Source organism: Schistocerca piceifrons, chromosome 4 (genome assembly GCF_021461385.2).
Source record: "Schistocerca piceifrons isolate TAMUIC-IGC-003096 chromosome 4, iqSchPice1.1, whole genome shotgun sequence".
NCBI classification, from domain to species: domain Eukaryota; kingdom Metazoa; phylum Arthropoda; class Insecta; order Orthoptera; family Acrididae; genus Schistocerca; species Schistocerca piceifrons.
Window position 1 is genome coordinate 803,606,610 of NC_060141.1, and position 10,904 is coordinate 803,617,513.

A 10,904-nucleotide genomic window follows, 5' to 3' on the forward strand; every position below is an offset into this window, starting at 1 on the left:
CTCTGAGGTGCGATCTAAGAGACCACAGTCAAAATTTAATTAATTCTAACTCACCTATCTAGTGGAACAGCTGGTTCACTCATGACTACATGATTCTGCTTGCACTTCTCAGAAGCTACTGAAAGGCTGGCGGGAAACAGAGCATGGGAAAGTACTGTAATAACATGATGGAATATATGCGCAGTGTCACAGATTGCACCTCAGCAGTTAAAGTCTAACATTGTATTGTTCCACTACCCTTACATATGTTAACATACTTCTATATGTTGGATATACTCATTTTCTTCTAGCTGTCTTAATTGTTAGTAAATAAATTTGTGCTTAAGGGGCTCTTCAGCTGCCCACATTTAAAGTTTCTACATCAGGGTGTTCTTCTTTGATGTTAAAACTATGTGCAATTATAAAATAGGCCTTGTTTGTATACGGACATCTGCCAAACTCATGTAGAAATGTAGTGTCCTTCATGAGTTATAGTAACAGGAGTCCTATTTCCTATGGCTAGTGCATAAATAACTAATAATTGAGAATGAACAAGATGTGTATTACTTGACAAAGTGAACTATAGAACCGGATGCAATGGAAACCAACTTGAGCATTTGACTAGATACAGTCATGTACCTGTTCAAGGTAGGCATGCCTTCGCAAGCACTTTAGTTAATTGGTTTCATGTTCCAAAAATCAGTTGCACAATTCTTTTGTTACAGTGATATGGAATGAGCTAGGTTACATCATATGTGTACGTGATTAGCATTAATATTATTCTTTTACTCCTACTCATGCAGATATACTGAAAAACTAGTTTTTTCAGACATTTTATGTTATAGGGCAAATAATCAAATCTTTTCTTTAATAGTGGGTTATAAATATCATTTTTCCCCTCTAGTGTTGTAGCTATATATATCACTGTTCTTCCAAAACTGTGATGGGTTATGTATGCCAAATTTCATTAGCAAATATATATAGTGTGAGAGTGAAGTTAAAATACACTCCTGGAAATGGAAAAAAGAACACATTGACACCGGTGTGTCAGACCCACCATACTTGCTCCGGACACTGCGAGAGGGCTGTACAAGCAATGATCACACGCACGGCACAGCGGACACACCAGGAACCGCGGTGTTGGCCGTCGAATGGCGCTAGCTGCGCAGCATTTGTGCACCGCCGCCGTCAGTGTCAGCCAGTTTGCCGTGGCATACGGAGCTCCATCGCAGTCTTTAACACTGGTAGCATGCCGCGACAGCGTGGACGTGAACCGTATGTGCAGTTGACGGACTTTGAGCGAGGGCGTATAGTGGGCATGTGGGAGGCCGGGTGGACGTACCGCCGAATTGCTCAACACGTGGGGCATGAGGTCTCCACAGTACATCGATGTTGTCGCCAGTGGTCGGCGGAAGGTGCACGTGCCCGTCGACCTGGGACCGGACCGCAGCGACGCACGGATGCACGCCAAGACCGTAGGATCCTACGCAGTGCCGTAGGGGACCGCACCGCCACTTCCCAGCAAATTAAGGACACTGTTGCTCCTGGGGTATCGGCGAGGACCATTCGCAACCATCTCCACGAAGCTGGGCTACGGTCCCGCACACCGTTAGGCTGTCTTCCGCTCACGCCCCAACATCGTGCAGCCCGCCTCCAGTGGTGTCGCGACAGGCGTGAATGGAGGGACGAATGGAGACGTGTCGTCTTCAGCGATGAGAGTCGCTTCTGCCTTGGTGCCAATGATGGTCGTATGCGTGTTTGGCGCCGTGCAGGTGAGCGCCACAATCAGGACTGCATACGACCGAGGCACACAGGGCCAACACCCGGCATCATGGTGTGGGGAGCGATCTCCTACACTGGCCGTACACCACTGGTGATCGTCGAGGGGACACTGAATAGTGCACAGTACATCCAAACCGTCATTGAACCCATCGTTCTACCATTCCTAGACTGGCAAGGGAACTTGCTGTTCCAACAGGACAATGCACGTCCGCATGTATCCCGTGCCACCCAACGTGCTCTAGAAGGTGTAAGTCAACTACCCTGGCCAGCAAGATCTCCGGATCTGTCCCCCATTGAGCATGTTTGGGACTGGATGAAGCGTCGTCTCATGCGGTCTGCACGTCCAGCACGAACGCTGGTCCAACTGAGGCGCCAGGTGGAAATGGCATGGCAAGCCGTTCCACAGGACTACATCCAGCATCTCTACGATCGTCTCCATGGGAGAATAGCAGCCTGCATTGCTGCGAAAGGTGGATATACACTGTACTAGTGCCGACATTGTGCATGCTCTGTTGCCTGTGTCTATGTGCCTGTGGTTCTGTCAGTGTGATCATGTGATGTATCTGACCCCAGGAATGTGTCAATAAAATTTCCCCTTCCTGGGACAATGAATTCACGGTGTTCTTATTTCAATTTCCAGGAGTGTACATAATCCCTTGAAGGGGTAACTGTATGACCACCACATAATTATTCTTACTGCTCACTTTCATGCAGTCAGTAATTTATAAGTGGTAAATTCCTCCAGGAAATTATACTGTATGACATTACTGAGTGGAAATATGCAAAATATGTCAGAAAGTTGATTTATTTATTTCCAAGACTGGCAGTTGTATGCAGAGCAAAAGTAACTAAACTTAATTATTTAAGAAGCTCTACCCTATTTACTGGGTCCTATTCATGTGCTACATCAGTTTCTGGTCTGACTCTGTTTGTTGTACAGAACTGAATATATTGAATTTTCTCAAAAGTGAGAAAGAGCCCATTTTCAGAGAACCACCTAATAATTCTTTAACAAACATCATTAACAATATCTGGTTGCTTTCTCCAAAGGGGATTTATTACACCACTAGTAGTGTCTCCAAAAAGCACCAATACTGCTTGTTGAAAGTTAAGTGGAAGGTCATTCACATATATATTGAACAGAAATGGACCCAATATCGAACTCTGTGGTACTCCCTTTGTCATTTCTTCACAGTCACTAAATTTTTCTACTGTTCCAACCTTATTTGAATAATTCATCACATTATTTTGAATACTGTTGCTGCAGCAGTTTGCTTTTAACATCATTAAATATATTGATAATGAGAAGGAGAAAGGAGTGATAGTGCTGACAGAAAAGGTGATAGAACATTTAAGTATAACGTTAGAGTTGAGTAAACCAGTGATGCGTGGATTACAGAAGGGGGGACACATTGACAAACATAATGGGATTCAAGTACACCCCTTGAAGAAGACAAAGAGGAAGAAGGAGAAGAAGAAGAAGTAGAAAAAGAAAAAGAAGGAAAGTGAATAAGTATCCCATTGCCAATATGGATAAATGTATTATTAAGCAGCAATTTTTATGATATGTTCGTATCACAAAAACATCACCTATCACAAGCAATATCATCTTTTTGAAAATGACAGCTTTTACCACAAATAATTTTTGTATCCCATTTTACATTTTTGTTTTTATTTACAGCATGCTTCTTAACTGTTGGCTAAGGCACATTACACATATGTGCACATTCATTTAATCCATGATCTCTCTTTAGATATATTGTTACAGCCAAATGCAATTTATTTGAGCTCCAGTTACCATAACACCTTTCCGTTGCCATACTGTATTACAAAATAATTTTTTACTTAATAACTTAGAAGGAAGACATCAGAAAATTCACCATATCATTTCTAAACATTATGTTGCATTAGTAGTGCTAAATACTTATTGTAAATGTGCTAAATGCTTATTGTATGACCATGTTTCTCAAATGGCACTGGTACAATATCGGATATGCAACATTGCTATTTTTCCATTTTCCTACAAATGAACCATAATGCGTACATATTCATGACTGTCTGAAAACTAAGATTATTTCATGTGTATTCACCCATAAAACTTTATGTTGTTACTTACCTTATAACAGTAATTCACTTTGCCACATAAACAAAAAGGTAAATGAAAGCTACAAAAAAATCAACACTGTCTTCAGACAATCTGATACTCAACACAAAGAGATGATATGACTTCTACAGGGTGTATACAACCTGAGACAGCCAGGAGATCTGGGAAAAACCCGGGAATTTTTTCGTCTGGGGGAAAACCAGGGAATTATTTAGAATTCTGAGAATTTTTCATTGTTTTAGTGTTCAGTTAAATTTTTGTGGTTTTAAATGGTAAGAAGCAATACTTTAACAAATAATATTACTGTATCCCGCTTCTGCAGAATAATACTGCAGCAACAAAACATGAATGAGAGGTGAAAAAAATGAAAATAAAATTTAAGTCACAAAGGAAATGCACCATATACAACAACAAAACACAGTATTCATACAAGTGTCTGCCAACAGCAACGTGTGTCAAAGGCTTTAGGAAGACTATTCAATACTTCTTAACAACAAACTGCTTCTGATGAGCATGATGTGACAGCTGTTTACATTAGATTCGTTTAAATTTAATGGTTTACACGTACGAACATATGGGCTTCCTGCGTCATCGTACCTGCGCAAGCGCAGTGACACCTGTTATTTGGTGCTCTCTGGCAACTGCTGAAACAAACCTATTTTTCACAGGTGATGGGAATATATTGCGAATGATGGTTTGAAAAGCATTACTTTCAAAGTAAATTTCCTTTTATGCAAGATGAACTATGTGCAAGAATGTACAACAAATTTCTTAAATCACAGAGCATTTGACTCTCATTTAAAAATCAACGCTTTGGGGGTGACCATCTAGAATAATTTCGAGCCCAGAAGATCAGACATTTATGTCATTATTAAAAATTTTACTGGCACATATGTGAAACTTTTCTTTTCTTGTAGCAACAATATATATATTGATTTAAACCATTAACTTTTCTTATTTGTGTTTCGTGCTATTTAATAGTGATCTTGCTATTGGTTGACTGCATCAGGTGCCCTATGCTGTCATCAGCTGGCGAGATCACGTGACATGAGCTGTGACTGGCTTTGGCTTACGAAAGTATGTCGTAATCTCGATTTCAATGCTTCGGAAAGTAACATGCGGTGTTTGGTGGAATTCAAATTTATATCTTCATAACAGGAAAATGCAGAGTAAATGTTGCTGCACATCAAAGATCTTTCCAAAACGTATTTTTTTCCCACGAGTTTCATTTTCTAAAGTGCTGGGAAATTCTTCATTGGTGTACAAAACCATAAGCCATCAAAGGATTGATAAGTTTTACAGTGCCAAGGAAAAGTATACTTTCAATTAATACAGAGAAAGTGTATTTTCACCTGGGAGAAAGTGCATTTTCAACGGGGAAATCCGGGAAAAATCCAGGTTTTTTTTCCTTGTCCATGTATGCACCCTGTCCTAGAAGGATACAATTCGTGCTGACCATATTAAATGTCATTTATGACAAGAGGTTCGAATTTTATAGCAGTGATACAAATTTAGAGCCTGTGCTATATAGGCAACTCTCCGTTAAATGTGTAGCATGTGATAGTGCTCCACTAGTATAATGTTGTGTATGCTGTCACTACCTCCCTGCCATCCTGAAAAGGTCTTCAGTATGTTCTGCTGACTAGTACTATGTTTATGTTTGTATTTGTGATGTGAAAATTACACACCTGGTTTCTATTATGATTGTGTTTTTATGTTTCATGCCAGTGCCATGTTCTAGCTATAGTTATTCACAGAGATGACATTAGTAGGGAAAGATGAGCAAGTGCACCCAGAAAATATATGGGAGAATAGGATTGAATAAACAGCACCTTAAGTGAGAGACGCTGGAAACATGTCTGCAGAAAGAGAAATAGTAATCCTGTGTGTTTTCTACATGACAAATAAATCAGGGCTGGGTTAAGTAAGTATTTTTCAGTGATAGTCATCTGTTATTGTTGTGATGCTGTGCTGTTTTATGTATTGTGTGTGAGTGGTATTGTTGTATGAAGTTGTCTTGGGTGTTTATATGCTGAGTTCATTCCCATGTTTTTATGTGTAGGATACGTCATTCATTTCTTTGTTAGTTTATAGCTGCTCTTATGATGCAGAATGCATGCAATTGTAAGTTTTTCTGGAATAGTAATTTCTCATTTTCTATCAGTATTCATGAAGTCAGTTGTAGTTTAAATTTTTTTTGGCTGTGTATTATTCACAGAGCCATTTTTCTGTTGCAAACATAATGTCAAATAAATGCAAATTTGATGTTCACATTGAACATTTATGCTGTTTTATCAATGATACAATAATATGTTTGGCAGATTGATGATTTGATGCTCTGCACTTTCATTCTGTTATGATGCGTCAGTACACTATGGGTTCATTAATTCATGAATGTAGCTATGAGTGAATTGTTCTGTTACTTGACATGTTTATAGTACTTTCATTTTCTTAATATAAATAATAATTTTTATAAAATGGAGCAAAACATAGCACTTCAGTATGTCTGAGACTGCAAACATGTTTACAAATGTGAAGTAAACTCATTTTGTGGTTCGTCAGCCTACTGTTAAAGTATTAACTAGTGTTCAATATCAGTGCCTTTGTAGATTGCAGAGAGCATCACATATTTTCCATTAATGCTCCCTTGTGAATGACCATTTGTGTGTATTTGTTATGTAAGATGGTCTTTGTTTGTAAATGAAAGGAGCCGAGACAACCACTCACTGTACATGGAAGGTGCTGAGCGTGCTACATCATGCAGCTATGTCTATTCACACTACAGACTTGATTGCTGTATTGTTGGTGTGTCCCCTCCCCTCCCCCCCCCCAACCCCCCCCACCCCCCCCACCCCCCCACCACTACCCTGCCACCCGGCTCTACAAAACAGGCTGGATCGTATTCCAACACACAGACGAGCAAAACCCACCAGTCAGTTTATGAGTTATATTCTGATGGAGTCCGTGGGAACAAGTGATACCAGCCTCACCACCCACAACATTTGCATCACCAATGGCAGTGAAGCATTTGCATTACAGCCTGCTTCCACTGATCGTTTGTCCACGGGAACACTTATCAAGTATCAGTTTGCCAAAACGGTATTTAAATGGCCACCTGGTCAAAGAGCCACTGGTTTCCACTACAGCACCAACCACAGAATCAACCTTGGCTTCAGCAGACACAGTGCACCTTGGAGGGTCCACTCTGATTGAACTTAGACTTTGTGATTGTGTCAAGTAATTGTCATCAGTACCAGACATCTAACTGGACTCAGAACCAGCCAAGTGTTGTCAGTCCCCACCAATGAACTAAACTTAGTGACTTGCCAATTCTCTTGTGAAAACTATCAGGGAAGGTTATATATTTGTCTTTCCTTCAGCCTTTTTTGGAATTGTATTCTTGCAGACATTTATTTGTGGATTACTTCCATTCTGTGTTCTCGGAATAAAGTATTTGTTATTTGTGTTACCTGCAAATCAATATTTGTCTGTGTGGACTCACTCTGGTCATCAGAGAGTAAGTAATACAAGGTGTATACGACCTGGGACAACCGGGAGATCTGGGAAAAATCCGGGAATTTTTTCATCCGGGAGACAACCGGGAAAAACGCGGGAATTTTTTAGAATTCCGGGAATTTTTCATTGTTTTTGTTTTCAGTTAATTTTTGTAATTTTGACTGGCAAGAACCAATACTCTAACAAAGAATATTACTGTATCCCGCTACTTCAGGATAATACTGCAGCAATAAAACACGAACGAGAGAAAAAACGAAAATAAAACTTAAATTGCAAAGGAAATGGGTCATATACAGCAACAAAACACAGTGCTCATGCAAGCGTCTGCCAACAGCAAAATGTGTCAAAGGCTTTAGGAAGACTACGCAATGTTCCGTTAACAAAAAATTGCTTCCGATGTGCGTGACGTCACAACTGTTTACATTAGATCCGTTTTAGCAGTTACGAGCGGGATCATGCGCATGCGGAGTTGAGTAGTACCTTATCCCGCTTCTGACTACAGAAATGTGGTTGTTGGCTGTGTAAGCAGTCGCAGCAAGCAGCTAGACGCTACCGGGAAAAATTTTACTGGAGTGCCCAAGCTGCCAGATTCTTGCATGCGCAGCAGGCCCAGTTCTAGGAGGAGGGTGAGGGGCAAATTCATACTATTGAGGGAAAAAACCTTGTTTCACAAAGCCAGTAGCATCCAGCGCACGTTAATCTATCGATTATTTACATGACTTGGAAACGCATCCCTGTCGGTTTTTGAACATTTTTTAATGCCTTCATAGTGTACATGATGTCTCTGTAAGGGGAATCCTCGTAGCATGTAGAAACAAACTTTCCTACAGACAAAAGCTGAGCGGAGTCAAGGCGAATGGATGAATGCCGACCGCTTTCTGAATGTGTGGTTGATTGGGTTTGCGAATGATGAGTGTAGTGTTGTTATAATTACTAGCCAAATCCATAGATTTAGACTACAGGAGTGGAAATAAACGAATAACAGGTAAGAAAGATTACGTATTACCTTCTCGGTGTATCCAAGAAAATGAAATTTTCACAGGAAAGTTTTGGCCAGATCGCCATACTAGCAAGGGCCAGTTGTACAGTCCCCGGCTAGCAGCCGCTTGAAATTCTATTCTGGAAGAAGCGCGGAAAACGCGTTGTACGAACATGTAGCAACGCCTAACCGGAGAATAATCGCGGGAAAACTAAACCCGTGATTCTGGCAGAGTTAGTGGAGTTAACCTACGAATAAGCTCTGACATTGGCAGGAATAGTTACAGAATTAGTGATAACAAGACTGTTTGTTAGAATGAGGAAGGAGAAGAAACGGTGACATCACACAAATTATGGAACAATATGATGATTCCAAGTTTAAATAAAAATTTCGTACTACTACTTTTCAATCTCATATTTGAGAAACTGGAGCGTATGAATGAAGTGTGAAACTATTTCATAATATTAGGCTTTTCACTTGTAGTAGGCCTAATAGGCATTTGATATTGGTACTTCGTGAATTATATTCTGTCATTACAAAAAAGATCATTTGTGCCAGAACAGTCTCGTTTATTTGGTGTGTATTACAATTGTTGCAGTATTAGAAAGACCTATTTTGTTTTATCTAGCAGAGAGTGACAAAACAGGCGTAATCAGATCGGGAAACCACACGAGTCTTGGGTCCTATTTGCATTAACAGCTTTTTCAGTATTAGACAACAACATTTCGACTTTTCATGTAGCAAAACGTTTGATGAAGTAATAGATTCTTTCGCAGAAAGGAAAGCACGCCATGTAAAACTGTAGCAAGATTAGAGTGAAAAAAATTCTAGGTTGTAAGGATTGAAGAAATGTGTATTGTCTTGCTTGTCTCATGTCTTTACTGGGTTTATGTATCCTATATTTAATTTTATGTCACACAAAGCAGCAAGTTGTTAGATGATAGGGAATAAAGATTGTAAATTTTCTGAAGAATTCTTATTTTTTTAAAAAAAAAGAAAAAGAAAATTGGGATAGGATGTCAAACTGACCGATTGTAAGCAGGAGAGGCACCGCGGGACATTTTAATTTTCAATGTCTCGAATATGGTTTGATGGCATTCATTACAAAATATACATGTTTAAATTCCACAGAGCGAAGTACAGTGACGTGCGATAGAAGAATGCTGTGTGAGGAGGCGAAGCACTGCCCTTTGGCACACATACGACCAAATAACATGTCTTACATTTCCTTGAGCACATATGTTTTATGCATCAGACTCTTCAGAAAGATATGCGCTACAAAATGAACATATTTTTGAAAATTCGATTTTTTTTTTAAATTTTTGACGTCTTATCTCAAACGCTCGAGGGAGTGGCGGGGTATTGCACCGGTTCAGAAATATCGTAGATCCGGGGATGATGCGCAGAGCAGTCTGAGTTTCAGGGGGAAGTGGGTAGTTTCCACGTGACCCGTGTTTACATTTAGTGATTTTGCTGTTTCCTCTTTGTTTACTGCTCTCACGTCAAATGAAAACAAAACAGATTTCTGATTTCCACCATTCTGACAGTCAAGCATTAATTGCATTGGAAAACAATGAAGTTATTATTGTCTGTTTACTAAAGAAATTTGCTTTTAATTAATCTTTTCCGCTGAGACAGACAATATATTTGAAACAAAGTGTTTAATTCCAGAAACTGTTCGCTGCATTTCAAGTGTACATTTTCAACTTCTAGCACGTATGGCATTATGCCATAATAAAGACCCAAACATGAGATAACACAGTACTGTTACTCCAAGAAAATTTTCATCCCAAATTGAAAAGCTTAATATCAGGTCGTGGCCTACTTTAGTGGGAATATGGACATACGAATGTGCACTTTAAATGTGCACGTTTTAGTATGGGTCTCGAAATTCCGATGCTCTTTGAGTATACTCTGATGTCTTGTTTCTTCGGCGATGAAGTAATGTATGATCTTTTAATGTTTTACACATACGAATATACGGGCTCCCTACGACATCGTAGCTGCGCAAGCGTGGTGACCCCTTCATCTGGCACACTCTGGCAAACTGCGGAAACGAACCTATTTCTAACAGGTCATGGGAAAATATTCCGAATGGTGGTTTGAAAAGCGTTACCATCAAAGTACCATTCTGGCAGTTACAACGGAGCTATGTGCGATAATGTACGATGAATTTCTTAAATCACAGTGTGTTTGATTCTCATTTAAAAATCAACTCTTTGATGACAAGCCATGTAGATGAATTTTGAGCCCAGATGATCAGACATTTATGTCGTTATTAAAAATTTTACGGGCACATTTGTGTGATATATCTTAAATTGTAATACGCACATAAACGACCAGCATTGTATGTGAAAGCTTAGCTTCTCATGCAGCGTATTAATCTTACAGACCAATATTGTATGTGAAAGCATTGCGTTTCGTATAGCAACACTATGTATATTAATTTAAACCATTAACTTTTTCTGTTTGTGCGTTCGTGCTACTTAACAGTGATGTTGGTAGTGGCTGACTACATAACGTGTCCTAAGCTCTGAATACCCG